Raw genomic sequence first — 17322 nt, 5'->3', positions numbered from 1 at the left:
CAGAAAAAGATTTAATATTTTTAATGGACTTCAAGGACTCTGTGAAATACAATCCACTGACTATAAAGTCTTGGATCTTCTTAAGAACAGAGTTTTATATAAAATATCTTTAATAACCTAATAACCCCAACAGAATAAAAAAAACTGTAAGGTGAGAATGTCCGAGGCAAAAAGTCAATATAATGAGATAAAAAGGAAAATGAATAAGTGGAAGAGATATTTAAGAATATCTAAAGCAAAGGAAATAGAATTAAAATATTTACTGGTGCCTAAAATGCTAGGCAAATGTCAAATAGAATAAATAATAAAGTAAGATTTGGTATATTTGGAGGGTAAAAAAAGGAGATAGCTGATGTCCTTGAAGAACATAAAATATTAAAGCAAGGAAGCTTGAAACAATAGAACAAAATCTTTACTCAGCTGATACAAAATGATGTATCAACATAAAAGATATTTCAGGGAAAACTAAGATGTGAAGACCATTAACAAGATAAATGACAAAAAAATTTAATCACAAGGAATAAGAAATACATTTTGTTTGGGCATATAAGCAGCAAAAAGAGTTCCACTGCCAAGCAACAAGGTTTTATTATATTTATCCTGTGTAACTTTAAATGACAGAGTGTAATATACTAGCACATAGACAGGTTATAGAAAAATGTGTGAACTGAAAGTTTTATATTAAGGACTTAATTTATACATGAATGCAATAACATATATCCTTAGCTATCTAAAACTAATAAAAATGTTGCATATGTATCATTTTTGAATTATTTTCTTAAAAAACTTTGCTATTTCTCAAGAAGAATTAGAAGTGCTAGACCATTGAAGATGTCGGATTACCTCTTTAATCCAATATATATATATATATATATATATATATATATATATATATATATGTAACATATCTACAAAAGTGATATATCTAAAAATATTGGACATGTATTTATTTTTAAAATCTGTACTTAATATGTATATTTTAAGTCAGTATGCAGTTTTAAACCAGTGTGTAATTTTAATAATATAAACACAACTATCTTTTAAAAGAATGAGGGAAGAAATGCCCTGAAATGTCAAGAATATTTATCTGTACAGTAATGCTATGGATAATTTTTTCCGCTTTTTTGGATATTATAAATATTTTGTTGTGAATTATTTATTATTTCATATAAGGGGGAATGAAGGTATATTAATAAATAAGGAGAAAGCAAGTCCTCCTTGTCCTACCTTCCTCCCCACAGCTGGAATCCAAGAGGGCTGACCAATAGTCCCAGGTAAGGCTAACATAATCCAAGAAGGTGAAAAGTGGGATTCCTCACTCACTCGTTTTTAATCAGTTAATAATTATATGGGATTAGTCCTAGCTTTCCCTGCCATACTCCTTGGAAGAAGGGACAGAGAAGATGTATGTGTGTATATATGTGCATGTGTGTGTGTATGTGTATATATGTCTGATCCTTTAGCATTAAAATTTCTCTAGAATATAAACTCAATTAAGGCAGGGATTTTTTTCCTCTGAATAAGTTATGCACCTAGACATCTGTATTTTGTTCATTGATGTCCAAACATTTAGAACAACATCTGATGTATGTTAGATGTTGAATATATACTTTTTGAATAAATAAAAATAATAAAGAGAAAATACCTCAAGAGCAGTGGTATTCAATTTTTTAAGTAGAATGCTTTTGAAAATGAAATGTCACATGCAAAAATATTTATATTCTAATATATTAGAACCCATTTTGTAAGTTATAATATATAGCATTTACTTAAACAACGAAAGTAATCAACATGAATACACATTAATATATTTATGGATATTATCTGTGATCAAACGAAATTTCTTGAGTGAGTCTACCATATAAAAGAGATTTTAACTAAAACAAAACTATAACTCAGTCGCTCTGATTGAAGTAGATTTGGAGAGCCAAATACCTACCTGCCCTGTTCTTTTCCTTTCAACATGACCCTATGGAGGCACCTCGAATGCCTGGAGACAAAGGTTGAAAGTCACTAACACAGCTAAGAATAGAAAACAATTTTTACTTAATTGATAGCAACAATTAATGGGATGCAATGGTGCCTGAATTGTAAAGAGAAAAAGTGAGAAGCTTTCCTAGGCTCAAGAGAGAAAGCACAGTGATAGGTGAACAAAGTCTGTCACCAGCACAGTAGTTGGAAGGGGTATAACTTTAAAATGAAAAAGTGGATTTTTAATTTTGGTATGTAACATGTCTGAGTTTTTATGTTTTAAAAAAAATAAAGTTTTTATAAAGTGAAATATATCATATATATTATGCAGCTCAGTTGAATACTGATGTTTCAAAAAATAGAGTTTGGAAACTATAGATTGAGAGTAAATCTAATCAAAATGATCCACTCTTTTGTAGAGGTAGGATTCAATCCTTTCTCTTAATGTTCAATTATTTTCAATTTCCTGCCCTTAAAGAAGTCCCAGAAGTTGTCAGTGATTGGTATTATGCTTAATAGTATTATCACCATACGGACAGAGGTAGCTCACAACAAGAATAAGTATATTATTCCAGGTTCCCCAAAACAGAAGTGCTGTAAGCTATCATTAAAGTAGCTGCTGCTCTCTTCTGTTAAGAAGAAATAAAATGTCTTCAAAGAGATTTGAATTTCTGCAAAAGAAACTGATTGGACTAAACAAGTTCTAAACAGAATATACTAATATCAATACCTATTTCATTAGACCCAATTCTTACATAATTTCTTATTCTCACCAATTGTCATTTGGGTACTTTGCCCCATCAGTAGACCTTAAATGTTTGTTACTGCCCTGCGCTACCAGACACAGCTGTCCTTTTCATCCTCCATTCATTTCCAGCTGCATTAGCCAGACCTTCTTCGTGCTTTTGCCTATTTGTTTATGTTTGGTTTTGTTGTGTTCACTTTGTCTAGCTTTATGTTGCTTAGGATGCCCAGTCCAAAAACCCTCCTACAACTAGGAACTTTTAAACCAAATAGTTCCTCAACCCAGGTGAATAATCCAATTCTAATGCTATTAGAATTTCTGATTAATCTAGGCAACAATGAAATCCTATAACTGCAAGTTCCAAAAGTGCTGTGATTGCACTTTCTTTGACCCATAAGTAAATTGTAAAACATACTCATGGTGCCTAAAAAATCCTTCCCTGGCATATGGCAGGAAGAGACTTAAAATGCTTTTAGTAGTTAACCTTTCTCTTGGGTTTTGTTTACAAGAATCCTAGTTAATAGAAAGCAAATTATCTCATGTCCAAGGCTCTGGGCCCATTTTTTTTTTTTATCCAGCCACATGGCGTATAACTTAAGTAGATGTGCAAGCCACAAGTTATTTTCAAAAAAAAAAAAAAAAAAAGAGAGAGAAAATATCTGAGATACCAAATATATACGTATGTGTTAATATGTTAAAATCAGGTCTGAATAAGATGTAATTTCTAATAAGGCAACCATTGTTTTAAAGGGCATTTAGTACCTCAGATTGGAAGAATTACCTTGATTGCTTTTTGAATGTTATATAATCCCTCATTAGCAAATAATAATTTATAGAAGCTTGAATAATTGAATAGTTTCATTGGCAAAGGATATATAAATAAAAGAAGAAATATTTGGCTATACCAATTTATATTCTAAACTTTATATTCTAAATTTTACTTTCAGGGAAAATTTACATGCAGTTGTAACCATTAACCATTTAAGGAGTAAGCATTATAAAATATTTAATAAAAATTTATAACTTTCTTATTTCAATTCTAAAGTATGTTTCTTAAACTTCATTAAAAATAGTTTCCCCTTCTGCTTACCTTGCCTCAACAATACATCTATCCTTGAGTCTTGCAATAAATATATTATAAGCCATGAAAAGATACTGAAATTCTCTGTGCTAGAAGTAGTATTGGTGGGAGTGAGGGTGAGGATGGTAGATGTGCAACTTCGAAGAATTTGCCTTTGCTATTGTTTTTGTTGTTTATTTGAAAATTACTTTGGTTTCAATGGTAAAACTGGAAAAAGTGTGAGAATATATGGCCATGCAGCTTCTGCTATTTCTTTGGGTCACTCATATTAGAAAACTTCAGCTACCATGAAAGAAAATAGACTAACCTGAGACCACTAAATGGAGAGACCACATGGAAGGTTATGTGTGTGTATGTGTGTATGTATGTATGTGTGTGTGTGTGTGTGTGTGAGAGAGAGAGAGAGAGAGAGATTCCCAAAGAACATCAGTTTTTCTTTGTTTTGCGACACTTTCATTAAGCTATAATTCACTTACCATGCAAATTACCCATTTAAAATGCACAATTTTGTGGCTTTAGTATATTCATGTATTTGTGCAACCTGCTCCACAATCTATTTTGGAAAAATTTTATTTCCCTAAGAAGAAACCCCTCACCCCTTAGCCATTATTCCCTAAGCCCCTATCTGCAGCACCCATGCCCTGCCCCATCCCTAGGCAAACTGCCTGCTTTCTGTCTCTACATCTATCTACATCTACTTTTTGTCTCTACAGATTTGCCTATTCTGGACATTTAATATAAATTGAATCACGTAATACATGGCCTTTTGTGATTGGCTTCTTTCACTTACAATGTTTTCAAGGTTCACCCACTTCGTGTCATGTAAGAGTACTCCGTTCCTTTTTATTCCTGATATTCTACTGTGTGACTATACCATAGTTTATTTAGTGGACACTTAGATTATTTTCACTTTTTGGCTATTATGAAAATGATCTATGAACATTCTTGTCTAAGTTTTTGTGTGAATGTGTTTCTATTTCTCTTGGGTATATATCTAGTCTTCCACTCTCAAGCCCTGGGGATGTGAATTAAGAAGGTTTTGGATGCTCCTCTGGTTGTAACTTAGTGAAAAACCTGAGTGAAAACTATTAGTTGAGTCAAAATCCAGATTCATGAGCAAAATAACGCATTGTTATTGTTTTAAGCCACTGTCTTATGGTGGATTGTTACACAACAATAGAACAATCACCAACTGCATTATTGTCCTCTGGACTACTAGGCATATGTACCTATTCTGACACCTCACCTTTGATGTAGGTGTCACAAACTATGTTTTTTACAAACTCCCAAAGTGAGCCTTTCTCAAATGAAAGTTGCACACAAAATCCAAGTCAAAACTTCAGACATTAAAAAAAAGTCCAAAGTGGACAATACTTCTGTACTATTTCATAGGTAATTCTGAATTCTAAATAATGTTAACAGTTTACTCACAACTTTGCAAAATTACCCTAAAGATGAAGAGTGCCCCATTCAAAAAAAAAAAAAAAAAAAAAAGAGAAAGAAAACTTAGGAAGCATTGATCATGTAAGATGTAAGTACTTTTCCTACCTTATCTCATTTAGGCCACAAACTATTGTTCACAGTATATAGACACATGGATGCTCTAATTTTTATATGAGATAATCGACGATATATTAATAACTAGCCCAAGGTTATGCAGTTTTCAAGTTGCTGAACTCTCTGTTCGGACCTGGGCCTAATTCCAGAGTGCATTCTACATTTTTCTTTTATATGAGGTAAAATAAAATATGAAAAATATTAATTTTCAATATGAGTTCACTCATGATATTATTGATAATAAACAGAACTAACTACAGTGGTACAGGGGATTTGGGTGAGAAAATCCATCTTTTTCTCTATGCTGTCATTCTAGCTGTGTACTCATTCATTTATTCCACAGATACTTATGTAGCATGTACTATGTGCCTGCCATTTTTCCAAATGCTAGAGAGAGATCTGTGAACAAAACAGAAAATTTCAATAGGGCTGCATTTCAGTAAAATCAGGAGAGAAGGTGGAAGGGAAAGTTTCCCAGGCCAAGTAAGAGTAAATGCAGAGACCCAGGGGTTGGATGGACCCTGCTATGTTTCAGGACCTGGACATGGAGTATGCTGGATGATAAAGAGTATAAACTAGGCTGCGGTGGCCACTGGTGGGAAGTGAGGACAGAGAGACATACAGGAGGAAGGCTCTGTTTGGCTTTTTCCTTCACATCAACAGATGATCAATGGAAAGTCAGAACAACATACTGAGATTAGCAGTTTGGCTTCTAGCATTTTATGGCTAGGTTTGATTTTCATTGACTCATTTGCTAACTCTGTGCCATTTAATCAAGTTATTTAACTTCTCGTAAGTCTCAGATAACTTGTGTAAAATAAGGAAAATAACAGTAACTGCCTCTAGAGGTGACATGAGTATAAAAAGAGATGAGCTGGATAAAAGCTTTATTTTTACCACATGTTCTGACATATGGTGAATGTTCATTGAATAATAAATTTAATAAACTATGTGTACACATCAAAAATTGTGAAACATTTCTGAAAGAAATTAAAGAAGATCCAAATAAATAGAGAAAGATATATGTCTATGGATTGGAAGAGTCAACATTGTTTAAGATGTCAATTTTATAAAACTTAATCTAAAGATTTAAGGCAATCCCAATCCAAATCTCAGTAAGACTTTTTTTGATAGAAATCAACAAATGATTTTAATATTCATACAAAAAATACAAAAGACTAAGAATATCCACAACTGCTTTATAAAGGTTGAAGTTGGAGGATAGACAATGCTACCTGATTACAAGACTTAATATGAAGCTATATAGTAATTCAGCCTGTGTAGTACTGAGTTAAAATTAAACTAGAGATTAAAGGAAAAGTATAAAGCATCTAGAAAATAGATCCACACATATATGATCAATTAATTTTCCACAAAAAAATGTCAAGGTATTTCACCTGGGAAAGGATTCTTTTCAACAAATGATGCTGGGACAATTAAATATCTTCATGTAAAATTAAATTTGAATGTTTCTTCATATCTTATACAAAAATTAAATCAAAATTGATAATAGACCCAAAGGAATTAGGAAACTTCCAGAAGAAAAAGTTTTGTGATCTTGGGTTCTGGATAGGCTTTTTGGATAGGACTCAAAAGTATAAATCCTAAAATAAATTGGTACATTGGACTTTATAAATAATAAACCTTTTTGATCTTCCACAGACCCTATTAAGAAAATTAAAATGCAAGCCACAGAGTAGGAGAAAAATCTGTAAAATATATCTGACTAAAAAGTTATATCCAGAATATATAAAGGATTTTTATAACTTAAGACATGAAGCAACTTGATAGAGAGATGGTATAAGGTTGATATCAAATGGGCTAGAGAAACATTTTGGGGTGATCACAATGTTCTATATCATGATTGTGATGATGGTTTAACCACAATTGTATCAGATAAAATTAACCAAATTTTAATTTTAAATTGTTAGATACTATTATATGTATGTTTTAGCCAATTAAACTGCTATGAAACAACAACATTGTCCATGACACTGAGTGGTGGTGGGTGCAGGGGAATTCATCATATTATTTTCTCCATAAGTTTCTGTATTAAAAAGTTAAAAATGATATGTTGTTAAATACTATTTAGGAAAGTTCCACGGTTCTTTATGAATGCATAACAGAATGAATCAAATGTAAACTGAAGGGGTGGTGATGCTTAAGGAAAGCTTGATGTGAAGGATGAACTGGAGTTAACTAAGTGAAAAAGTATGCTGGGTTTTAGGAGGAGAAATGATCTTTGCACAAGGAATAGACTTGCAGCACAATTGAGAATAGCATAATTGAGGAAAACTAATGAGACCAGAATGGCTAAAGCTCCCAAAGTAGATTTTATTATAAAGTCTCAAATGCAGATTTTGTCACTGAAATAGTCAAGGCATAAATTTCAGTTGACATTTCATGATGTCAAGAGTGGAGACGAAACCCGTATTCCCAGTCTGAAGAGGACATAAAATTTATGTCTTCAAGTCTTTTTCAACTTTATTCTATTTGAATACAAATTTTTTAAACTTTAAAGTAAAATAATACATTAAATCTAAGGAAATCAAAGGATAATTCAATAGCTGATGAAATTCCAGTTCTAAATTAAAAATGGTTGAAGAATGTGAAGATTGATGCATTTATCTTGTACCTCAGTAACGTATGAAGTTGAAGCTAATTTTCAAGGAAGATGATAGAAGAATTCTTCAAAGGGTCCTTTATTAAAGAGAGTGGAAACAATTTCCCAACTTCCTCATCTCAGAGGTTTGAAGAAATTTCTTTTTAGGCAAATATCAAGCTACTGGCTAATCTTACAGGAAAGGAAGAAAGGCATCTACCCTCCACTCCACACTTAAGGCTTTGGAAAGGTTCTGCTCTGTACAGTGAAAGAGAAAATTGAGACAGAGCCTTATTAACTTGTTATAGCCATATTCCCCACCAGGAAACCAGCAAGAACAGAGAAGAGGGAGACTGGTGCTGCCAGTTTTTTTCTCTTTCCCTGCATGTTAATGTACCACCCAGCCAAATGCAATCAGGGACCTTTATTGTCTCATAGGCCTTAGCCTCTGTCCTCTAGTTGGTCAGGCACAGAGGGCAATGATCCAATATCATGTGTTTTCTTTGTTTTTCCCTCTTGCATCCCTGCTGCCTAGATGAGTACCTGGCATTATCAGGCACCAATGAATATTTGTTGAAGAAATAAATAAAATCCTTAACTTGGTAAAATCTGTACCCCCATAATATGCCAAAATAAAAAAAAATTAAAGAAAAAAAAATCCTTAACTTGAAATGATTATTGCATTTAACTCGTGTAAGGAAGACAATTGTCCATTTGAGACTTTTTCCCCCTCCTTATTGTGTTGTCGCCCTAAGCTGTCTTATCTTCTCAGTAGCATCTGTTCTAAATCTAAATCACCATTAATACAAACCTATTAATACTTAATAAAGTTCCATTTGAATTATTTTATACACTCTTGAAGGAAAGTGGTTCAAATTTCAACTTCCCATGCATGGCTACAGTTTACTCATGTATGTGTCTCAACAATATTGCATTCTGGGTTTTTCTTAAAAATATGTTAGCTTTTTATTTTTTTAACTAAAACATTTCCAGCCAATGCATAACAGTTAATATAGATTAGTTTCGGTATACCCAAGGCAGTTTCTAGAATCATTTATATTATTTAGTGAATAAATTATAAAATACATAAAAATGGTAAAGTTTTACTTTATTTTGAACATTCACATGTGTTTTAGTATAGTTTTGTATGACTGGACTGACAAAAAGTTGTTGGAGGATAGAATAGCTTTGTGCACTGTATAAAAATATCAGTCTGAGAGGAAAACATTATAAGATAGCCTTTCCAAACTAAGATGGGTTGTGATTTAAGGAAATATCCACTTTTTTTTATTAGTTTTTGGCATCAGAGGCTAATATAATAACTGTTATAAACTGTGGAGAGTCCAGACAACTGGCTTGGCGTCTAAGCCAGCAGTCATCACTCTGTATCATGTCATCTAAATCTTGGGGACTATGAAATTCTGAGGCCTTTTCCCTATTGCTGAAGGAAGTCTGTGTGGGGTCTTGAAATTGCCCACTTTTCTGTAAGCCTTACCCCTCCTCCCATTTTTTCCCCTCCAGGCAACCCTCATGCTGTTTTTTTTTTTTTAACTTTCTGTTTTCCTGTCTTTAGCCTCACTCCCCACCCACCTCCCTTTCTCTTGTCACATAGGGTATTATGCAGAGCATTCACAAACTGTTATTTTCTGCAAAAGATAAAACACAGGAGATCTGGATAATAAACACAGTCATTTTTGACTGGTCTTTTAATTCACTTATACTCATTTCACTTGATAAAAGGAACTCCCACCCTTTGCTTCTGGAACAAGTCTTTCATCCTTTATCTCTGAATTCTCTAAGGCTAGTTAAACTATACATACCGTTGCAGTACATTTCATTTCCTTCCTTCAATTTCTTCAACACTAATTTATTTGTAAAGTTTGACATTGCTCAGTACTCTAAAAAGAATAAAAACAACATTCTAATTGTATATCTACCCGCAGAACATCAGACATGGTGTGATTTCTTGCTACTCTATTTTCCATGAAAGAGCTAATAGGAAATGTACCCTGTGGGTCGCTGGGCTGCTGCTGAAAGACTGGCTGGTGCTTCTTGGCTGCTGCTGTTTTTCCAGCAATCAGCATGTGTGTCCAACGTATGCAGGATTCTGGGTTGGCTTTATTGGGTTGGGAAACAGAGCAACAGGATCCTAGCCTTACAGATGATGTTTCTTAAATCCAGTAATTCCAGTTTTTAAAACATAAAATATAACTTTTACTTAATTAGAAACCTCTAAGTCCTAAGATTCCTAAAGAATATCATATGTGACTGGACTCTCCAGTGCTAAAAATATACTGTCAGTGCTATCTATACTGGTGACTATTTCACTATTGGCACTCAGAGGAAGGGGATGTCCCGATGTCTGTTATTTGCTGATTTCTATGGTGTAAATACTCCCATTGTGGACCATTTCAAGCTACCTGGGAGACATCAGTAAATGTGGAGTTGGGAATTAACGTGTGCAATTTGTTCTCGGGAGCTGGGCTGAGTAGTCTTCAGCATCCCCTGGTGAGATGAACCAAAGAATGTATTTGGATCTGGCCTTAGATTTTAGCTGGAAATCAGAACTTTAGAAAACATACATACAAAGTGTTACATGTTTTTACTGCTAAAAGAAAAATCATTAAAGCACGTTTTAGGGTGAAATGTTTTCAATCAAACAACCTAGAAAGGGAAGTCTGGGTTGAAGAAAGCATCATTTTTGGTGCAGGTTTAAATTCAGTTCACATAAACAATATAATTAATAACTTACTTGTGGTTTTTACAACTCAATTTGATTTTTTTTTTTTCATCCTCCATTCTTTTGTTGTACTGGAAACTAAGTTCAATCAATTTGGGATCAACTTTTCTCAAGTGGCATATAATATTAGGAAGGTCTACGTAAAATATTAGTAGTGAGATATCACTGGCAGTGCTATTTGTCTGCTTTGGCATCTGCTGAGATAGTTACAGAATATTCTGGATCTCGGTCATTGACCCACACAGCAGAAATGTCCCCATTTCCAGCTGTATGGCCTCCATGTCTGCCCATTTTTACCCACTATCTTGCTGGCATTGTGGGAACATAGAAGTGGATCTATTTCTCCCATATCTTTCTGTTGTAAAGTCAACTAAGGCTGAATTCATCTATTAGTAGATACATGAACACACTCCTATTTGAGAAGGATTCATTATCTCCTTCTACTCTCAGGACCCACAAACCTGTTCGTGAATGTCCCCCTACCCCAAAGTCTTCATTGAAGTACCCAAGAGCAAGGCCTGCCCTCTTGAGACCCAGCTTTATGTACACAATCAAAACTTCTAAGTCTTCCTCAACCTCTACCATTCCCATCTCGAGGCACCTGTCCACTGCTCTAGATCAAGGGGTGGCGCAAGGAAGCTTCAGTTTAATTCATGATGTTTTCTTTCAAAGAAAGAAAGGCCCTGAATACTTGGTCTTCCCTTAAGGGCTTAACTTTCTGAAACTCCAGAGCTGGAGAGAGGGTCCCTCTTTTTCTCCTTGACAGTATTGCATTCTTCTTTAAGTGGAAGAGCGCTAAATGATCTAGCATTCAAATTTGGAAAAGGGAGGAGCAGGGAAAGGAAATATCGGGCTGGGGGGGGAACCTTTCATAATATAACAAAAATATCATACCATGCTGGATTTATTGGAGCAGTAATTTTGTACTATTTTTACTAAATGTTCCTGTTACAAGTATAGAAGAGCTAGTGGCCTACCCTCAGAGACATTTTCTTCTTCAATATTAGATTCTGAGGAACATTGAAAATGGTAAACGAAAACTAAACTTTCAAAGAACCCATGGGAAGAAGATTTAAATTACTGAGGAAATCCAGGGGAGCCAGCACAGCGGCCAACAATAAAATGGATTGAACTAATATAAACTGCGGGACCCTGGGACAAACACCTAGAAAGATTGCATTTTTAACAAACACAAAATCTCAGAGGTCCCCAGAAGCCAAAAGTAAAGAGAGAACTTAAAATTAGAACAGTAAACTTGAAATAAGTTTGCAGTATGCTCTTGAGCTAATAGAGTGGAGACCGAATGGGCATTAGAGCAGAGATAGGTCCTAAGGGTTAGGGCCTGGGATGGTAATGCCCATTCTGGAACAGGAGATGTGGTTTCCAGGCATGAAAGTGAGAAAGCTGGAACTGAGATCACTGCATAAAGCCAGAGATTGCCACATCCCAGGAGAATTAAATATATATATGTATGTATATGTGCCTTATCTACCTATCTATGAATTCTCTCTATATATTATCTCTATCATTCTATCTATCTATCTATCTATCTATCTATCTATCTATCTATCTATCTCTTTCATAAAAATTCTGAAGCCCCAGGGCTTCTATATTACATGTAATATGAAGAATTCACATTATCTGTATGCGGGAGAAATTCCAAGCCAAGGAGTTAACATAAATTTGAGAATGGTTAGAAGACAACCTCATATTCCTTTTATTTTATTTATTTATTTATTGATACAGAGTCTTGCTTTGTTGCCCAGGCTAGAGCGAGTGCCATGGCATTAGCCTCACTCACAGCAACCTCAAACTCCTGAGCTCAAGCAATCCTACTGCCTCAGCCTCCCGAGTAGCTGGGACTACAGGCATGTGCCACCATGCCCGGCTAATTTTTTCTCTATATATTAGTTGGCCAATTAATTTCTTTCTATTTATAGTAGATACGGGGTCTCACTCTTGCTCAGGCTAGTTTCGAACTCCTGACCTCGAGCAATCTGCCCGCCTTGGCCTCTCAGAGTGCTAGGATTACAGGCGTGAGCCACCGCGTTGGGCCTCATATTCCTTTTAAGCAATACTTTTCCTTCCCCTGATCCTGAACTATTTTTTTCTTCCTAACAGTTATTACCAACTGACACAGTGTTTGATTTTGAGTTAGTTTATACATTTTCTGTTTCCTCAACCACGGTGTGATCTCCTGAAGTCAGGAACTTGTTTTATCTTCATCTTCTAGAGAAGAGACCCTGGTACATGGTGAAATTAAGCTTTTGGCAACAATGGTGTGGTAGCTGCTGTTGACACAACCCAACAGAAGGATGGTCAGCAAACTGCACAGGATTGTTATTGTGATAATTGCAATGATAAAGAGATTTTAAATTTAATTTTTAGAAGAGTCTCTTTTAAAAGGATTAACAAATAATAAATAAAAGAAGATACGAAAAATAGCATTTTAAAAGTCCTAAAATTACCCACACACATGTTGTTTACATTAAAAACACTATCCAACATGCTGAAAGTAAAAAACAACTATCCTCTGTGTCTTTGAAGTCATACATGGAAAGAAATGTAAGTCACAAGAAGCAGTTATACATTAGGGGCTAAGAATGTGGGCTCTGGAATTACACTCCAGAGTTTCAGTTGAAAGTGTTCTTTAATGCTTTCTAAACACATACACAGGAAGAGAGAGAGAGAGAGAGAGAGAGAGAGAGAGAGAGAGAGAGAGAGAGAGAGAGAGAGAGATATGCAGGGATGCAGGAGAGGGAGGGAGAGAGAGAAGGAAGCAAGGAAAGAAGACAATGATAGAGAAGGGATGGGAGTCTCAATGTCAAGGAGGCCAGCTGTTTTCAGTGTTCTCTGCCAGTGGCCAATGATTCTCAGTAGCAGAGAAGAGGACTCAACCAGTATGCTTTTTTTTTTTTACCTTTTTAAAATGTCCCCATTCTTAATTTTTTGTACTGTATTTTCCAGGGACTTCTGTCTTTCCTTTGCCCTTTCAATTTTCCAGTATCCAATATCCTTTAGGACAGTCTTACAACTTTCAGTTAATGGAGTTCCTGTTCAAATTCTCCATTATTTTAAAGGTGTTTGTGAGCATGTGTACATTTGTGACAGTCTACCTGGTTCCTGGAATACAAGAAATTGAAGGAAATTGAATGATAGATCTCTTCTTCCTCTCGTAACTTATTTTATGGTATGCATACTTTATTATAATCTCCTGGTTATTTACATTGGAAAGAGGCCAAAAGTATACATTTTCAGTATGTATATATTTCAAAATACTGTTTATTAATAGAATGTCTGACTTACCTACCAAGGAGAGAGAGAGATTGCTCACACGATGTTATTATACCTTTTATCAAAATGTGGTCGAAGAGTGTGGCTTGGGTCTGTAGCAGGAAACATGTTTATTACATTCATTAATCTAACCGTTCTCTATATACTTAGTCTCAAGATAATTCCTTTGATTAGTTATTTCATCTCCATGGATTTGAACTTTTGAGAAAGGAAAAGGTTTTGTGAGCTTTAACCCTGGCACAAGATGCAAGATATATGATAGCTGCATAAAATTATCAAATGTAATCCATCAACTAGAGCCCCTTATCAAGTAATAAAACATTATTTAAAGAAACATTTAGAACATGGCAGAGAATGCAAACAAAAGAACAATTTTTGATATTATACAGAGTTTAGTTTAAAATTACTAAAATGTATATGTGTATATGTATATTGATAGTATTATTTATTAAGTTTATATGCATTATTTTAGATAAATATTTAAAAATCAGAAGAAACAAATGAGATATAAATTATGGATAAGAATAAAAATACTTTCACATTCTTCAAAATGCTAGTGTTTTTTTTTTACTGAGCCATGAATAAATAATTTGAAACAAAAATATTTAACATATTAAGTTTGAGGAACTATCCTAAAATATATTTCCATACTAATTTGAAAATTTAACCCTAATACCTCGCTAATGTGCAGTTTCCTCTAGCCTTTAGACGTAGTTATTCATACCACCGTAATTGAAGCTTCAGTAACTTTTTTAGTATTATCAATGTGTTATGTTTTTTCATTTAAATATACATCATCTTATCTACAGTACTAACTATTGACTAGGTAAATAGTTAAAGAAATAATGAATGTTTCTAGGTAATCTTTTAAAATAGAATAATTACTTCTCAGCCTTTTGGCTAAAAATTAACTGTAAAATAGAGTAGTTACCATGTGTCTAAATGATTCACATATATTTAAGAGCTTTCCATAAATGACCCATGAACTTATAATTAATATTTCATGGGCTGTAACTATATAGATATAAAATATAAAATCTCTGGCTCAAGTATCTATGAATTAGAAAAGGCTATGAATAGCCCAGTGTGTTGAGGGTACCACTAGTTCACTTGGTATGTTTTTGAGACATTGGGTATTTTGACAGTTTTTAAAGATAGAAGGATGTGGTCCTTTCCTAGACATGGAGCTAAAAGGAAGAAAGCTTAAAACTGTCGTAAAGTAATTGTATTTTTAAAGGTAGTTTCCCCCCAGTTTTTAGAAAGTCTATTTTCTTTTTGTTTTTTGTTTTCCAAAATTTAATATCTTTGAAGTTAATTAGTATGATTAGACATGTTAAACCAGTCACCTGACTTATTAAATTAGGTTCAATGAAGGCTAACTAATTTGTGTGAGTGAATCTTAAACAACAGAGGTTTCTTAAATAAAATTTGCAACTTGCCTCAGGGCAATCATTCATTCATTGACTCTATAGCTCAAGAGTGCATGTTTATCACACACAATGTTATCTGATAAGCCAAGGGCTAGTATTTACAAATACAAAGATCTCCAGGAGAGGGTTCCTAACTTTAGGAAGGTCATAATCTAGGGAGAGACAAACATGTGATCAGCTAATTTGGTCCCTGTGTGTTTTAATGTGGATGGCTTGGACACTTACTCAAATATGTAAATTTAACTTTTTTTAACCACAATCTTAAACAAGAATTACAATCAGTAATGTCAATATGGTTTGGAAGAAATTTCATAAGAAAAAGTGGAATAAATTTAGAGGAACAAATTAGAGTATCACCCAAAATACACATGAAGAAAAAACGATAGCTTTGGAAATGTTTTACTAATGACAGCTATTTCTAAAATAAAACCTGGTAACACAAGAAATTGGAGGCAGACCACAGAGGAATGAAGTAACCAAAAAGAATGTCTTAATTTTTGTTGTAAATAAAACTTGAAATTGTCCCTAGACCTCTTAGCTAGGGAAGAAAACTTGGAGTATACACGAGGCTGAAATTTTTACTTTTCTTTTCAGATGGAAAGTGTGGATAACAGACTTGAAAATTTCAGCAGTTCTTGAGAAATGGCAGGCCTGGCTAAAGAATAGTTTATGTAAGTGTCCTGAGTTTACTCCACTAGATTCAGATACTTTAATCAAATTAAGTCTGACCTGCCAGGGTTGGTCAAAAAGTTTTTCTTAGGCAAGAAACCACCTCTCCCAAGGGAAAAGCAGGGAAATTGGTCTTGGACTATGATGGTCTCATGGTTCTGCGGCGACACTTCCCTATTGACAAATGCTGACCTTCCACAGTGCATGGGTCACTGCTGCTGTCATCTTCTCAGCTGAAACCTTTGTTTCTCTTTCTAATGTGCCCACTGTCTATAACTGTACTGTAACTACCCTGCGTTCCTTCCCATCCAAGGCACTGTGTGTAGGAGAGGCCTCTTCCATGCAATACCCCACAGATACCTGTCTCCTTTCTAGCTCTAGAAGTTTCCTTCAGAAACAGGCCTAGCAGCTACTTCTCATGAAGCTCTTACACCCCTCCTCTCCAAATAACCCAGTTGTCAGGAGTCTCTGTCTTGGAAAACATAAACTTCAACTCTTCCCCCACAGGAAGAATGTCCTCAGGCCTCCTGGAGCTAAGCCCTGCTGGCCCTCTTTAAAGGAGAAAGAGGAAAATGTATCTCATTCTTTCTTATTTGGAAAACACAATTAAATTATCCTCCCAGAGGGCTATATAATGGACACACTTAGTTAACCTAATTGCTCCCTCTCAGGTAACAATTTTTTTCTTTTCCTTTTTCTTTTTACAATAAGAGCTAAGAATAAATAGTAAATTCTCAATAGTGGGAGGGAAGTTGAAAGTCACATTATGACTTTGGATATAGAAGTTAAAACACTATACAAAAGCAAGGAAATAGTAACAAAAGCAAATAGCAAGAATGACTTTGAAATGTTTTCTTTAAGAAAAACATGATTATAGAATTCAGTTTTTCCAAAGACAGTTTGTTAGACAGAAGTTTTCCACGGATTATAACACTTAAATGCCATTTTTATTTGACTTCAATAGATTTGAATATCAAATTCTTGTTGCTATATCCTTGTGCCATGTGATTGTACCAAGAAAAGAATTTAGTAAGTTACTACATGAGTGGCCCATGTGTTGAATATTTCTCAATTGATTTAGGATTTTTACATTTAATTTAAAAAGGAAATCTGTTGAAATCCAAAGAGGCCACTGTTGAAAGACCATATTATTCATTTGTACTCATTATTTTTGTTCCCTTAGGAAATTCTAAGAAATAATTATGCTAAACATATTGTTTTGTTCAACTGAGG

Source organism: Microcebus murinus, chromosome 15 (assembly GCF_040939455.1).
Source record: "Microcebus murinus isolate Inina chromosome 15, M.murinus_Inina_mat1.0, whole genome shotgun sequence".
In the NCBI taxonomy this organism is placed as follows: Eukaryota; Metazoa; Chordata; class Mammalia; order Primates; family Cheirogaleidae; genus Microcebus; species Microcebus murinus.
This window is presented reverse-complemented; position numbering follows the sequence as displayed.